General features: G+C 37.2%; 1 long non-coding RNA gene across 1 annotated transcript in view; it reads right to left on the bottom strand.

Annotated features, from left to right (window-relative positions):
• The window catches only part of LOC118764423, a 16503-nt gene extending 10718 nt beyond the window's left edge, over positions 1–5785 (bottom strand). Inside the window, exons 1-2 of the long non-coding RNA XR_005000237.1 lie at positions 5774–5785; positions 2262–2271 (exon numbers count right to left, since the gene is read on the bottom strand). This is a non-coding gene — a long non-coding RNA (uncharacterized LOC118764423). The remainder of the gene's footprint in view (positions 1–2261; positions 2272–5773) is intronic.
• Positions 5786–9466: the final 3681 nt, after the last annotated feature.

Here is a 9466-nt window from a genome sequence, read left to right as displayed (position 1 = left end):
ACATCAGTTACAGCCAATCCAATCAATGGAACAGCCAGCTTGTGAAGTTAACAGGCAAGTGGTTGAGTACTCCACAGACATGTATAGCCTTAACGTTGTTCTCAGGAAGATTCAGCATGACACACAATGCAACTAGACTGGCCCCTTTGAATTACAGGTATCACTCATTTTTGCCAGCTGAGTGGACTGGAGCAATGTGAAATAAAGTGTCTTGTTCGAGGACAAAACGCGTCGCCGGAAAGGATACTCTGACTTCACAATCTTGAGCCCAAAACCCTAACCACTAAGCCACCTGCCTTCATCCTGTGTGTATGTGTATGTGTGTGTGTGTCCGTGTGTCCGTGTGTGTGTCCTGCCAAGCCTACATTTACTGCTTCCCTCTCTGTTCTTGATCCCTTCTCTGCCTGTCACGTCTATTCTTCTCTTCTGCTGCTTGTATAACGACAGCTAGTAAGGGGCCTGATCATAATCGAATCATTCTACCACCCCCACCACCACCAATACCACCACCACCACTAACAATACCACCATCACCACCACCACCACCACCAATACCACCTCAACTACCACCACAACCACCACCACCAACACCATCACCAATACCACCACCACCAACAACAACAACAACAATAACAACAACACCATCACCACCACCATGATGATGATCATCATCTTCATTAAACCATCAGCCATCAGTAGAATGAGAGAAATTGAACAATGAACAAGAGACTGCTTTCGGCCATTTGTACCCATTCCACTCTGAATCTGTTTGTATTCTGATACTCATGCACGCAGACATGACACATTCACTGGAACATGCTTGCTTCATTTTCTATCAGCTATTCACCTGCCTTCTGTTATTCAATGTGTGTACCTCACTGCTAAGCAGAACTGCACTTCAAACACAAACCTTATACAATCTGCCTTTTGCCCAGAGGGAGAAGACCTTCAATACCATTAAAGGTAACAACTACCTGAAGTTTTTCCAACCTGTTCTTATGCTGTTCTTATATATCGTTTGAAACAAGCACTGCCAGTCATCACTCCCTCTCTCCTCTTGGCCACATCTATTGTCACCCATTACTTACCCTTACCTCTGCCTACCTCTGCTACTACCCATCATGCCCTATTCTGTTTCCTTTTCCAATATATTCTTGCTTTTTACATTCTTTCTCAGTGCATCTCCCTTTGTCTCTGTCAATCCATAAGCCTATCTGCCTCTCCCTGCCTCTCTGAGTCTCTTTGTCTGTCTGTCTGTCTCTCTCTCTCTCTCTCCTCCCTCTCTCCTTCTCTGCTATTTCCTCCCATTATTTTGTGTGAACTTGCATGTCTTAAAGTAGAGCAACCTCCTTATACTTTCAGGGTACAAGACAATCCCATCATTGTTGCTGTCACAGCAAAAAGCTCCCCTCCCACCCCAGGGTGAGTGGAGTGTGAGAAGAGGAAAAGCAGGGTTGAGATGTCCTTTTCAGTGTTGCTTAGCCAAAGACATGACAACCCCCCTAGTGCTGGTGCCACAAGAAAATGCTTCCAGCTCATTCTGTAAATTACTTGATATTAGGAAAAGCAACTAGCTGTAGGAATCCAACCCAAATAAGATGTATGAACACTGCGAGAGTACGGTCTCTCATTAAGAAATAACTGAGAAGATGATAACGAGGATGTAATGAATTTGACCACAATGATGATGATGACGACGACAATTACGAAGAGGAGGAGGAGGAGGAGGGGAAGAAGAAGAGGGGGAGGGGAAGAGGGGAAGAAGAGGAAGAGGGGGAGGAAGAGGAGGAAGAGGGGAAGAGGAAGGAGGGAGGGGAGGAGGGGGTGGATGGGTGGAAGAGGGGAGGAGGGGGGGGAGAGAGGAGGAGGAGGAGGAGGGGAAGATGGGGAGGAGGGGAGGAGGAGGAGGAGGAGGAATCCAAGCAGTAAAATTTAATCCAGTTCTATATTTCTGAGATGAGGAATTTATATCATGTATGCTGTTTATATTAGTCAGAATAAAGTGTTCTCATCTTTCTTATTAATTTCTAATTAGTAATGATTGTTGCATTCTCTATATTTCAGTAGTTGTATGCTCCAGCCTTCTTCAGGTGTCTTGTATTGAACTCGGTTGTTGTATTTGGCATTTCAAATCTATCCCTTTATTTGATCTGCAGGAGTAAACCGTTCCCATTCCACTCTCTGCATTCCATGACATCTTTTGCTTCAGCTGATCTTTCTGTGAATTACCTGAGTGCCTTTCCTGAGATTGAACTCAGAACCTCTAGGCTACTGCACAGCATTAACCAACATCTTTATCTATGACACTGTACTTGCAATGGGGACAGAGTGCTCCTGAAAATCAAATAAGGGGTTAGATTCAAAATTCCAAACAACAGCCAAGTTCAACACAAAACACCTGAAGATGGTGGAACATACAACAGCTGAAACATAGGGAAATATAAAGTGGTAAGAAGACCAGTCTGTCTAACTGAGAGTGCACAATGAATCAACAGGTATTCGGAGCTATGACTTTCTGTGATTTAAACAAAAGGGGAAAATAGGTCACATATATAACGCCTGAGGAATATATAAAACATACAAAACATATAACATATAAAGAAAATATAAAACGTGTGTGTGTGTGTGTGTGTTGTGTGTGTGTGTTTGTGTGTGCGTGGTATGAATATATTGATATGCATATGTGAGAATATATATGAAGATTGAGTATGTTCTATGTTCTAAAGTAGCCAAGAAGAAATGTCTAAAGTTAATAAGTCCAAGAATCTTGGCAACTGGTAAAGATGTCTTTAGAATTATGAATTTTTAGATCAGACAATGGCACCATATCAAAACAGGAATAAACAATACTAATACGGATGTAAGAATCTCAAAGAAAATGGCAAAACAATAAATAAATAAGCAAACTCTAATATGAATAATTCAACGTATGTGTGTATGAATGAATGTATGAAGATATGAAGGGTTATGTGTGTGTGTGTGTGTGTATGTAGGGATACATTTATCAGTATGCGTGTACAGATACACATACACACACAGATATACATATATGTGTGTGTCTGTTATATAGTTGTATATGAATAAATGGATGTATATGTATGCATAGATACACACATACATATGTCTATATACATATATGTACATATATATATATGTATGAACATATGTATGTATATATATACACACACACACATATATATATATATGCAACACACATGTGTATGTGTATGTGTGTGCATGTGTGTGTGCGTGCATGTGTGTGCGTGCATGTGTGTGTGTGTGCTTGTGTATGCATGTGTGTGTGTCTGTATTTTCCATCTGTTATCCCACAACTCAATGTCCTAAATTTAATTGCCCAAAATAAAAAATATCATCTACAACGAACAATTCATTACCAAGTGTCTTTCGTAACTCTTTGATAAAAAGGAGAAGCATAAGATTTCAAAGATTGTGAGAGCAGTTACCTGGGAGATGGAGATAGAAATCAAGACAATAATGAAAGAATGGAAACCCATTCTATATAACATAGAATATCGATATCCCATCCTCAGCTGCCTGATCAGATATCTCCATGGTTTTGACACCAAAGGCAGCATATGAGCATCCAACTGTGTCAACAGTGCAAAAATATAAATAGGAAAATGAATTTTATTGGTGCTTGGGAACACAAATGCAGAACATACATGTAACAATGAATTAAAGTCACAAAGCAAAAGATGGAAAAATAACATAAAAATAAATAGATTATGGATGAAAGACACTATATTTCAGGAATTGAAAATGAGAGCGAGAGAGAGATAGGGGTCATGTCACACATTTAATATAAATAACTAGCAATAGACATTTTAAAGACAGTAGCAGGAATGGAATTGCTGAAGAAGAATAAGGTTCAGCCTAGAAGCGATAGTGACGATGAGCATAGGAGGGAAATAGAGAGGATACGTCAACCACAGAGTGTAAGAGAAGAAATGTGACACATTTACAAGACATTAAGAGCATAAAGAGGATTTTCTTAATATTCAACAAACACAAAGGTAAATGTAACCCTGGCAATTTTCTACGTCTTTATGATGTACCCTGAACTATATTTAAATATGCAGGGTAACATCATGAACATCATCACCATCATCATCATCATCATCATCATCGTTTAACATCTGCTTTCCATGGGTTGGATGGTTTGACTGAGTACTGGCAAGCCAGGAGCGGCTGCACCAGGCACCAATCCAATTTAGCAAGGTTTCTACAGGTGGATGCCTTTCCTAATGCCAACCACTCCAAGAGTGCAGTGGGTACTTTTTACGTGCCACCAGTATGAGTGCCAGTCAGGCGGCACTGGCATCAGCCATGACTATGATTTCACTCGGTTCAAAAAGTCTTCACTATCTTGGCATATTTCCTGATGACACTCTGCCATGTATGCACCCTGACATTACACATCCAGCAAAGCATACTAGCTTCATTTCTTTCAAGCCTACACATGTCCTCAGCAATCACAGCCCATGTTTCACTACCATGTAGTAGCTGTTTGTATGCAGGCATCATACAGTCTACCTTTCGCTCTGAGTGAGAGGCCTTTTATTACCAGCAGAGGTAGGAGCTCTCTAAATTTTGCCCAGGCTATTCTTATTCTAGCAGCTATGTTCACAGAGCATCAACCCACATATGACTTGGTCACCTAGGTAATGGAAACTAGCAACTACTTCTACCCTGGCAGTTTTCTGTACATCTTCAGTGTTTATGGCATCTGTGCATCTGCCACATACAACATCTTCCCAGTTAACCCTTCTCTGATATTGGCTGTGCCTAAAGAGAAACTGTTTCTTCATTCCTCATATTTCCATCATCCCATCAGATATGCCATTTCAGCTCCAAAATCTTTAGTTTCCAGTAATACTGTTTTTTCCAATGATCATCAATGAGTTTTGTGGACAGTCTCTCAAGGTTACCAGAGCTAAACACAAAGGTCCTTGTTTCTCTCATGATTAGTTCTATGTCACATGCTCTTGTGATGAAACACAAACATACATTTCTCATCTGTGTGAGAGTTAGTAATAAATTCATTGTCTTATTTAGTATGCAGCCAAGTCCCATCTGTGCTTAGTTCTCAGTCCCCTGGCTCTTTAAGGAATCTAAGACCAGTTGTCTGTGGAAAGTTATGCATGCTAATGATTGTTTCCAGTAACAGAATCTGTAGATTAGAGATGCAACATCAGACTTGGATCAATTGAATCAAAGTAAAATTAGCAACAACTAAATTTCAATGATTAGGAAAGGAGGCAGGAAGATGGGCCATTGTTCTATCAGAGGAAGGGTCATTCTTGATACTTAAAAATTTCACATAGTGTATCCAATGTAAGCTGTGGATGCAATAGAGAATTAGCAAGATCACAGACAGGCTGCCAGAATAGGAAGACTTTGTGTTCGACAGAGATACAAGAGAAGCTAATAGGATAAATCCATGAGAAATAATTGCTTTCAAAGACTCAGAATGTTCCACAGAAGAAGATGATAGGTTTAGCTTCTTAGGTGATCTAATAAGCAGTGGAGTAGGGTGAACCAAAAGTCTAGTTGCTGGAACATAGAAGTAGAAAGAAAAATATTCAGGAAACTACCATGGTTTCTAAAACAGAGTTTCTCCCTCGGAATGAAAAATAAATTGAAGAATTCTTTGTTACCAAAATACAGTAATCCCTCGACTATCGTGGGTGTTACATTCCAAACTCGCACCACCACCACCACCACGACAGGTGAAAATCCTCAAAGTAGAAACAGTACTGTACTGTATATATATATATTTTTTTTTATAATTTGTATATATTTATTTTATTATAAATGCAAAACAACACCACAGATGAATTGACATATGCTTAAATAATAAACTGCAATAGGTGAACTGCGATAGGTGAACCACGATATGGCAAGGGATGACAGTATATGAAAAAATTTGCTAGGGAAACTGGGTTATTCTACTGTTGCTGACATTAGTGGCACCATAAAATGGTTACATACATCAGGTTACCAAGCATTTAATTTTAAGAGAGTTGAAATATAAAAAGATATTTCAAACACACTTTGCATCTGTACATAGCAAATATTTCCATATTTTCACAATCAGCCACCAAGAAATAAAAAAAAAAATATATATATAAGAAGAAGATAAGTACATGTGATAATGTAATATAAATAAATAAATATACAATAGAAATAATATATATATATATATATATATATATATATATATATATATTATATATATATATACATATATATATATATATATAGAGAGAGAGGTGGAGAGGAGAAAGAAATGGAATTGTATTTAAAAGTGGCAAACAGCAGGCCATATGTCAAAAGATCAAAATAGTAACATTATAAGAGACCTACAGGTTCAAGTACAACAAAACACAAGAAAAGAAATAAGTAACACACGAAAGAATATAGTTATTAAATTGTCTTGGTTAAAGCTGAAGGCAACAGACTTAAACAAAAAAGAAAAAAGAAAAAAGAAAGCAGAGAAGAAAAGAAAAGGAAATAACAAACCTGAAAATTTCAAGGATACCCTCTGAGACTTATAAAGACTCACCAGTACCGAATTTTTTCAGAAATGCAGTGAAATTGGGTTAGTGAGTAGGTCATAGAAGCGTGTAAAAGAGATACGTGAAGAAATAAATGAGACATGAGTAAAACAGTCGGGTTTTCTATGTTTATAAATGGCTAAAAAGGTTTTTTCATGATTTAACTGCTGTGTGTGTTAATGTGTATATTTAGAAGCATAAAAGTTAGTATATGTATGTGTGTTTGTGTGTATTTATGTGTGTTGCATAAATTTGCAAGAATAAGAATACGATGGAGGAAGTTTAGGGAGTTTTTACTTCTGTTAGCAATCAAAGGTCTCTCTCTCTCTCTCTCTCAGGGTGCAGGGAAAATTGTAAGATGCATGTGTATGAACTGTGATGCTGCATGGTAGTGAAACATGGGCCCTGAATGTGGATCATATGTGGAGACTGGAGGAGAGCAAAGCTGTTATGCTGCACTGGATGTGTGATGTCAGTTTGCTTGTGCAGCATTGGTGCATTGAGGGCAAAGCTGGGCATAAGAGGAATCAGATGCAGTGTGCAAGAGAAGGGACTGTGCTGGTTTGGTCATGCGATGTGGACAGCTGCATAAAGAAGTGCTGATGGCTTAGAATGGAGGAAAGGTGTTGAAGAGGGAGACCCAAAAAGACATGGGACAAAATATTGAAGGCTAATTTCAAAACGCTGAACCTTACAAAGGAGATGACAGAGGACTGAGATATGTGGTACATTGCTGTACCTGAGAAGACCTGCCCACCACAACAGAAATTAGATCCTAAAACAAAGGTATCAAGTAAAGAGTGCTGATGGACAGGTTCTATCAGATGGTGCTAATAAGTTACATGTGCTTGAGTCCAATTTTTGCATAAAAACATCCAAGTTCTCTCTCTCTCTCTTTCTTTCTCCCCCTCTCTCTCTAAATATATATATTATATAATACACTCACACACACATGCACACACATATAAATAAATTCATTCATATACTTAGAAACTTGTATATATATATATATATAATATATATATATATATCATCATCATCATCATCATCATGATATATATATATTGTGTATATATATATATATATATTATATATATATATATTATATATATGTATGTATGTATCTACCTATCTATCTATCTATTTATCTATCTATCTATCTATCTGCCTTGTTCTCTATCTACCTACCTATCTATCTCTCTCTCTCTCTCTCTCTTTCTCTCTCTGTATATATATATATAAATATATATATACACATATTTATATACATATATTTTATTTATGATAACGCACACACACAGACATAAGTGTGTGTGTGTGTGTTTGTATGTTTATATATACATGATATACTGTATCGTAAAAGGAAAAAAAAAGCAAAGAAAAATAAATTGTTTGAATAATGCATGAAAATAGAGAAGTAATATTGCCAATCAACTGAACAAAGACTGTTTATTTTCGTGCAAAAGACACTGAGCCAAGAAATTGTTAATAAATTCAGTCAAAGAAAACAAACAAACAACAGCCGAAAATAAATAAATAACTAAATAAATAAATGAAATAAGAGTTATTCCCAGGAAGGTATATGTTGCTAATTTGAAAATAGTATATTTTAGAAAATTTCCATCTGAATAATAATAAACACACGATACGTTCTTTATATTGATGGTTTTATTATATCCAGCAAAATATTTCTATTATTTTGTTTGTATATTATTTTTGTTGTGTTTGTCAATATTGTACAGAATGATCGTCTCTGGTAAGATGATGCACTCCATGATAATGAAAGCGCTTCATGTTGGTGATAAAGAACTGATAACACAGTGTACTAAATGTGATATTTAAAAGCTTCTTATTCCTCTAGTTGATGGACAGGGGTTCCTGGTGTATTATTAGCCACACACACTCACACATCCATATGTATAGAGTCTGTCCATGTAAAGACCCATCATCTGTCACTGTTGTGGCAGTAATAAACAAATAATTATAGGCAGAATTGTTGGAACCATCATCATCATCATCACTTAACATCTATTTTCTATGCTGGCATGGGTTGGACAGTCTGACAGAGTCTACCATGTCTGAGGAGCGGATTATGCTTTTTTAGCATGTTTTCTGCAGCTGGATGCTCTTCCTAGAAACAATGCCATGGTAGGCAAAAATGTCTGGTGGTATTTAGTTACAGCTATTTCCATTCTGAGTTCAAATCCCACTAAAGCCAACTCTCTCCATCATTCTTAAATGACTGAAAAACTAGGTTCCAGTCAAGTACAGAAAACCACTTTTCACTTCTTTCCAAGTTCTGGCACTCTTGTTATTACTAGAAGCTATTCCTTTTAGAAGCAGTTGGAGAAAACTGAAACAAGATACCTCCATCTTGAACATGCATTGTTGTGCGGTTAAGACGATAGATTCCTAATAGTGTGTTTCTGGGTTCAGTCCCTCTGTGTACTACTTTGGGGGAGTTTTTTTCTATTAACCTCAAATTCACCAATACCTCATAAGCGGGATTTCTGAGGCTGAAGTTGTAAATATTTATTTATCATATTTATTTATCATTCTAGTCTTACAGAGAACGTCCTGGGGTCGATTAGTTCGACTAAAAGTGGTGCTCCAGCATGGCCACAGTCAAATGACTGAAACAAGTAAAAGAATAAAAGAATAAAAGAATCCGACTCATGCCAGCATGGACAACAGACATTAAAGGATGATGAATTGATAATCCTTATTGAGGTTATCCATTTAGTCCTTTAGCATTAAGATTACCCTATCAAATCTGATGCTTATTTATTCATGTTGCTTTGAATTAATCACGCATTATCTTGTAGCTCTGAGATTTCAATGATGTGTTTGTTTATTTTTAGAATGATATTCTAAGGTTGGTGTGAAAA

The sequence above is a fragment of the Octopus sinensis genome, linkage group LG8, assembly GCF_006345805.1.
Source record: "Octopus sinensis linkage group LG8, ASM634580v1, whole genome shotgun sequence".
NCBI classification, from domain to species: domain Eukaryota; kingdom Metazoa; phylum Mollusca; class Cephalopoda; order Octopoda; family Octopodidae; genus Octopus; species Octopus sinensis.
Note: the sequence above shows the minus strand (reverse complement) of the source record. Positions and strands in the feature narration are given on the sequence as shown.